Source organism: Limulus polyphemus, unplaced genomic scaffold, assembly GCF_000517525.1.
Source record: "Limulus polyphemus unplaced genomic scaffold, Limulus_polyphemus-2.1.2 Scaffold31, whole genome shotgun sequence".
NCBI classification, from domain to species: domain Eukaryota; kingdom Metazoa; phylum Arthropoda; class Merostomata; order Xiphosura; family Limulidae; genus Limulus; species Limulus polyphemus.
Window position 1 is genome coordinate 983,881 of NW_013665641.1, and position 6,000 is coordinate 989,880.

At 33.2% G+C, this 6,000-nt stretch overlaps 1 protein-coding gene across 5 annotated transcripts in view; it reads left to right on the top strand.

The window, feature by feature from the left end:
* LOC106459911 (transcription factor GATA-4-like) overlaps positions 1-6,000 on the top strand; it is a 96,263-nt gene that overhangs the window by 25,699 nt on the left and 64,564 nt on the right. For 3 of the 5 annotated variants that reach the window (XM_022386868.1, XM_022386872.1, XM_022386885.1), the window contains exon 2: positions 1,048-1,207. The exons of the other annotated variants lie outside the window; for them this stretch is intronic. The gene's annotated coding sequence lies outside the window, so the exon portion shown is untranslated. The remainder of the gene's footprint in view (positions 1-1,047; positions 1,208-6,000) is intronic. 5 annotated transcript variants of the gene reach the window in all.

Consider the following 6,000-nt stretch of genomic DNA (forward strand, 5'->3'; position numbering starts at 1 on the left):
TTATCACAATGTTTGATTTCTGGTATTATTGTAAATTTTCACAATTTGATTTGATAAAAGATTAATTAGTATTTACAGTGATGTAAGAAATACACATCATATCTCTCTGCGAATTGTAAAATAGCTATTTATTTCAATTTAATAAAAGCATTAGTTCGCACGTTGAAGTCTCTGTGAGCTAGAATTTACGTTTCATAGGAAAAGCCTTTTCTACGTTGGTCAATGCGATACATCGCTTTCATTATTGCACAGTAAATTAATTTTGAACTGCTGTTTGGATGGCTTAGTATCACTGCACTCCAACGTGTATTTGTAGATGCTAGTTGAATACAGAGCTTTTAACCTGCGATGTTCTTTCTATCTCTGCTGAAACCTCCTGGCTGTGTAACCAATAAACTCAAATTTGCAACTTAAGCGTGCGTAGAGATACAAGTGTAAAATATTTTAAAATAAAAATTAGGAAGTAGGAATGGAAGCACTAAAAGTAAGGAAACAAGGTAGGAATGGGCGGAATAACATTATATGTATGAGCGGAACGATGGTCACACCCACTCTGACGTTGCACCATGTCACAAAACCACCATATGTTGTAATGTTATCTCGTCCATTCCTACCTTGTTTCCTTACCTTTTGGTGCTAAGTCTCGAGAGTGACTGGGCTCTAGGCCTATCCTTCTCGTAGCTTTTCTTAAGGCTATCTCTCGACATTTCCTGGCTTTTGCTGATATCTTGGTTATAGTTTTGCTGCCATTTAGCCAGAATGGGGGCCTTTAATATGGCTGTATTAATGGTTAAAGCTTGTTTCGCATATTCAGCATTACTGTTTCTAGCCGTATTTCTATTCTTGCAGTAATGCTCTATTCGCTGGGAAAAGACTTTTCAAGGTTATCAAGATAAGATTTTATCATTTTCTCTCGTTTTATTTCCTTGAAAGGCATATTTTAAAAATCGCAATGTTTCAATTACAACCTTACATGTCAATAGGTCACACATAGTTTGAAAACAATGCAAAGGTAAATTATGCAACTTATTGTTCTTTTTTTTTCAGTCCAGAGCGCTCGAGTAAAGCCGTGTTAGACTTCGACAGTGGTAGCATTTATCCTCACGTACAAGACTCACATCTAAGTACCGACTGCTATGATAAAATTGTTTTATCCAACACAGAACTCTCGAGTAAGATGTATAGAACTGAAAACTTCACTTTCAAGGTTAGATCATAGTTAAAACCTAGATCTAGAGAATCTATGAAGTCCGCGTTTTTTATCTAGCTAATACAGCTGCACGTGATATGAGGGCGGGTTGTTACCTGGCAACTCATAGAGCGTGCTTGTAATCATAGCATATGGCTACTCATGTATATTGTTAGCTCGTTAGTAGTGTTTCAAAACGGTTATTTTTATTACAAAGGTTAGAAGTAAAATTAAAGTAGCGTAATTCGATCGTATGCATTTAGATTTGCACAAGGTAGGTAGGAGAGAGCTATGCCTTTCCAACAACGTTATTCAGTCAGTTAGATAGTCAGATTGACAAATTTGTGGATTTGTGAAATTTTTGTTTTTAACCCTACTGACTTTCTCAAGTGTTTTGGTGGCTTTTTACTCTGCCGTTGATTTGTATACACTACTCAAAAGTGTATGTAAAGTGCTTATAAAGTTTTGTTTACATGATATTTGTAGTGTGTTTGAGATTATAAATTGTCCGCAAACATGCCGCTGTGCCAGTAGGGGCCAGGTGTAATGTTGCAAAAACGAATGTTTAAAGTTGTGTCTACAGGTGGCTGTAGATAAAACCTCTTTACAAGTTATTTAATTCTGTATCTGATGACGCCTTTACTGGCAAAATCATGATAGTAATAAACGAAATGTTTGTGAAACGTACAATTCTTTTTGTTTTCCTCAGATCTGTAATCAGAATGGGAACTTAACTAGCAGATAACCTTGAGATAACAAGCGTGTAATAGGATGACAAAGAACATAGAATCGTATTTTTCTGGTAATTTTATTACAGTCCTTGATGTACAAAAACAGTTAATTTAGAATAAAGGAACCAATCATAAAAACATTTGATATAAAAATGCCAAGTTATTTAAAAAGGCAAATTACGTAAAAATGTAACGTAAAAAGTGATGAAAAAATTGGGAAACTTGGTTCCTGTTTTATATTCATGTTACTGATTGTTCCAATTGCAATGAAAAAGATGACGCCTTTATTTTAACTTGGCTGTTTTTGTACACATAAACTGTTTCGATCAGATATCGCAATTTGCTTAAGAAGCAACATCATTTTTCAGGGAGATGTATATGTACATGAAACAGTAATTTACGTGTCAAGATATTTTGTACATGGAATTCACCATTAATATTATAAGAAAATATTGATATGTATGATATATTTGTCATACCCTAGTTATACTAATGGAATTTTGCTTCTTGCCAGTCCTCCTTGTTTTAGCGTATGTTTGACTTCTCCATCAAGAAAAAAAAAGAACAATAGCTTTACCATTTTTTACAGCATATTTCTCTTAATTTTAAATGTGATGTAAAAGAGTTTAGGTCTGTTCGGAAACATGAGAATAAGTGGCCTTTCAGCATTTGGAACAGACGTATCAATGCCCTAGATCTGGCAAAAAGTTGGACTGGAATCACTACCGTGCCTCCCGTGGTCTAATTTAGCAAGTGTGTTTCCACGTGAACATGAAAAAAAATTGTTAAATTATTTTCCAATAGACTTGATATTCTTTGATTATGAAGCATGCTGGTCAAATTGCTATAGATATTTATCTGTTAATCAAGTTTAAAATCCATTAAATAAGAATAACTTGACTCTTAGCACAAAGAAAGGTATACGTTTTGAAATATTATGTTTTTACAATAATAATGTGATTTATACTTTCCTAATGATTGTTTCATTCGATATTTCTTTAATTCTTATTCTAGTTCACAGTTTGTAAAATATCTTGTTCTTACAGTTAATTTCCCAAGTGATTACAAGGTCTAAAACTTTACCTAAAAAAAATAGAAATGAAAAACGAAATGTTTATATAAATAATAAATACCATGGTTGTCTTCTGAAGAATGTGTCGAAACTAGTTTATTTGATATCAAATTTCTGACAGTTTGTTCCGTTTACTGTGGTTTTTTCAGTAATTGCTGTACACGATATTGTTCTTTTATCATCTGACAGTCTTCATACATATAACGACACCAAGTGCTAAACCTAAGAATAAATTATTTATCAGAAGAACGAGAAACAAGTTCTTCATTATGCCATTCAGTGACACTGAATTTTCTGTTGCTGCTCTTAAGAAAACTATTTTTTGTGCCATTTTAAACTAGTTTCTTTGTAAAAAAAGAAAAAATAAACTTTATGATTGTGCTCTTGTAAAGTGAATAGACATGAAAACAATTGCATTCACGTCAGTGTGTTTAAACTTCAATTGTAAGATCTATGAGGAGGTTTATCTTTTGCCTTGGACGAAATATGTGGATTTAAGCGGTTGTTCTGGCTGATTTGTTTACATTGAGAATGAAGAACGGAATCTGTATCAAAATATAATGAAGTCAACTCATCGTCACTTTAGTAAAAGAGAATTTAAATACATCAGTGTAAAATTCACAATAGTTAATATCTAGGGGAGGCACTCACGTGTTCCTCGGGACGTAAGTGAACCTATGAGAACGAGAAGCATAACCCGTCTTGATGTGTTGATTTCCGTGCCTTGTGATGGGTTCAACAAGAGGAGAATTCTTGGAGCTGTTCGTACACCAACCTGTTTTTTGTTTTGTTTTTCATTAGCCTGGATCTCCTGCACGGCGGGTGCTGATAAGTTAACCGATAAGTAGACTGCATTAGTCCCTGCGGTTCTTGTTATAATTAATATCAGAAACCGTGATATGGTTTAAAAGACGACTGGCCTATGCTGCCAAATTCTTGGCACGTTCAGCTAATGTCTTCTGTCAACTGTATGTAGTATAACGCATTTCTTTGTCATTAAAACACGCAGAAAGGACAAAAACCTTAAAACAGATTTATGACTATAAGGGAAAATTTGAGTTCCAAATTCTTCATTTAGCCGTATTTCTAATGTTTGTTTCAATATAATTTACTTTACCTTACGGAATTTGAGAAAAGTTTCCTTGCTTCTGAACTGCTGGCTATTTCAAGTCGACAGCGGTACTTTCTACAGGTCTAGTAGAGTAGTAGAGCGGGTTTTCACGGTCACATGAAGTAATGTAGGCGAAGCTAGCTGCCGACAATTTATCGGGGTCACATCGTAAGACAGTAAGTTACAGCGGTAGTAGTACGTTGTGTTTATTCAACACATAATATCCACACGTAATAAAAGTTTGTTAAATGACACATCGTTTCAAAAATATTTTGTGGTCTATTCATATATGACATATTTAATTATATAATAACTTCTACTAGAAAAGTTGCAAAACATCTTTAGTAAAAATTCCGATTAATAACACTTAGTACTTAGGCTATCGGTTGGGTATCTTACTCCAAATTGATAATTATAGGCTAATTTTATTTTCCTTAGATATAAAACTAATGGTACTTTAATAATAACGTGTTTCAACATAACATATAATTGTAACGTGAAGTAGAATTGTTGATTTATATTAACAGTGTTATCTACGAAGCATTAAGTATTATGAAAACGTGTTTTAAGACCTGGAAATAACTTCTGGAAACGAAGTAGAACAAAAAATGATTAAGTTAGCTGCCATAAATGTTCAGAATACAAGTTCTGTTATTGAACAGTAATCAAAATGTATATATCAGATTCAGGATATGTTTAACTATTTCGGATTTAAGAAGAAAAAAAAACTAATCATGCATGACGACGTAACTACCAGAAAGGTAATAAATATGGAAAATTAATTATATATCATAAAAAGTATTTTACTTATCAAATGTTTCTAATTTTAAGTGTTCTTTCAAGAACATGAACTTGAACATTTACATATACTTTAACAAGCAAAGATCTTTGAAGTTGAAATAAAAAAGCATGGATTTGTAAAAAATCTTTTATCCACGCCCATTAGAAATATCATAATAAATTTTGTTAATATTGTTCGATGACTTCTTCTTAAATGACGTATCCTGAATTTACTTAACTAATGCATATATAAGCTATGAACATACCTGACATACTTAGATATTTTTCATGTTGAACTGAGTGGATCTGAAAATATAATTCTTATATACAACAATGTTCCTGGGAAATATTTTTATTGTTTTAGGCCCAAAGTTTTACTTGCCTGCTTTGTCAGGAGAGCAGTGTCGATATACTTGTTTCCATTAAGTGAATAATTTTGGTATATATTATTTCGCTCAGAAGAAGACCAGACGTGACCTTGTAAAAAAAATTTCAATTGCACCAAGAAAAAAATTAATTGATACTTGTTCTTGCCAAAAGAGTAACATTAAAACCTATGGCCAGCAGGAGAATAATCTTCATATACTTACTCCCGTGATGGACACAGCTATTAATATTATTATTCTGAAATGGAGTAAATATATAAAGATTGTTCTCCTGATGGGCATAGGCCTTAATATTAATATTATTAGACTTAGCGGTAAGTCTGAAAGCTTCTGATGCAAAAAAACAGATTTCGATACCCGTAGTGGGCCTAGCACCGGAAGTCCATTGTGTGACTTTGTGTTTAACCACAAACAAACAAAACTCCGAAGTTATATGTCATTATTACAATAACAATCAAAGCATCAAACTAAACCACAGTGCTTTTTAAGTTGTTTCTTTCTGCTTGTATTATCTAGACCAGTGACCCGCGGCAATAATTTGGCTGACCCGCCAAAAGTTGGCTTCACCATTGCAACCCGTAAGGGCACAATCATTGTTCAGTTCAAGTTTCTCGGCTATGTGAGAAGAACAAAGATATTAAAGGAAAGATGGGAAAGTGTCACGGCTACGGAGAATTTTAAGATCAATTTTAGGGAAAAATATCAAACTGGTCGAACTATTAATTTTTTTG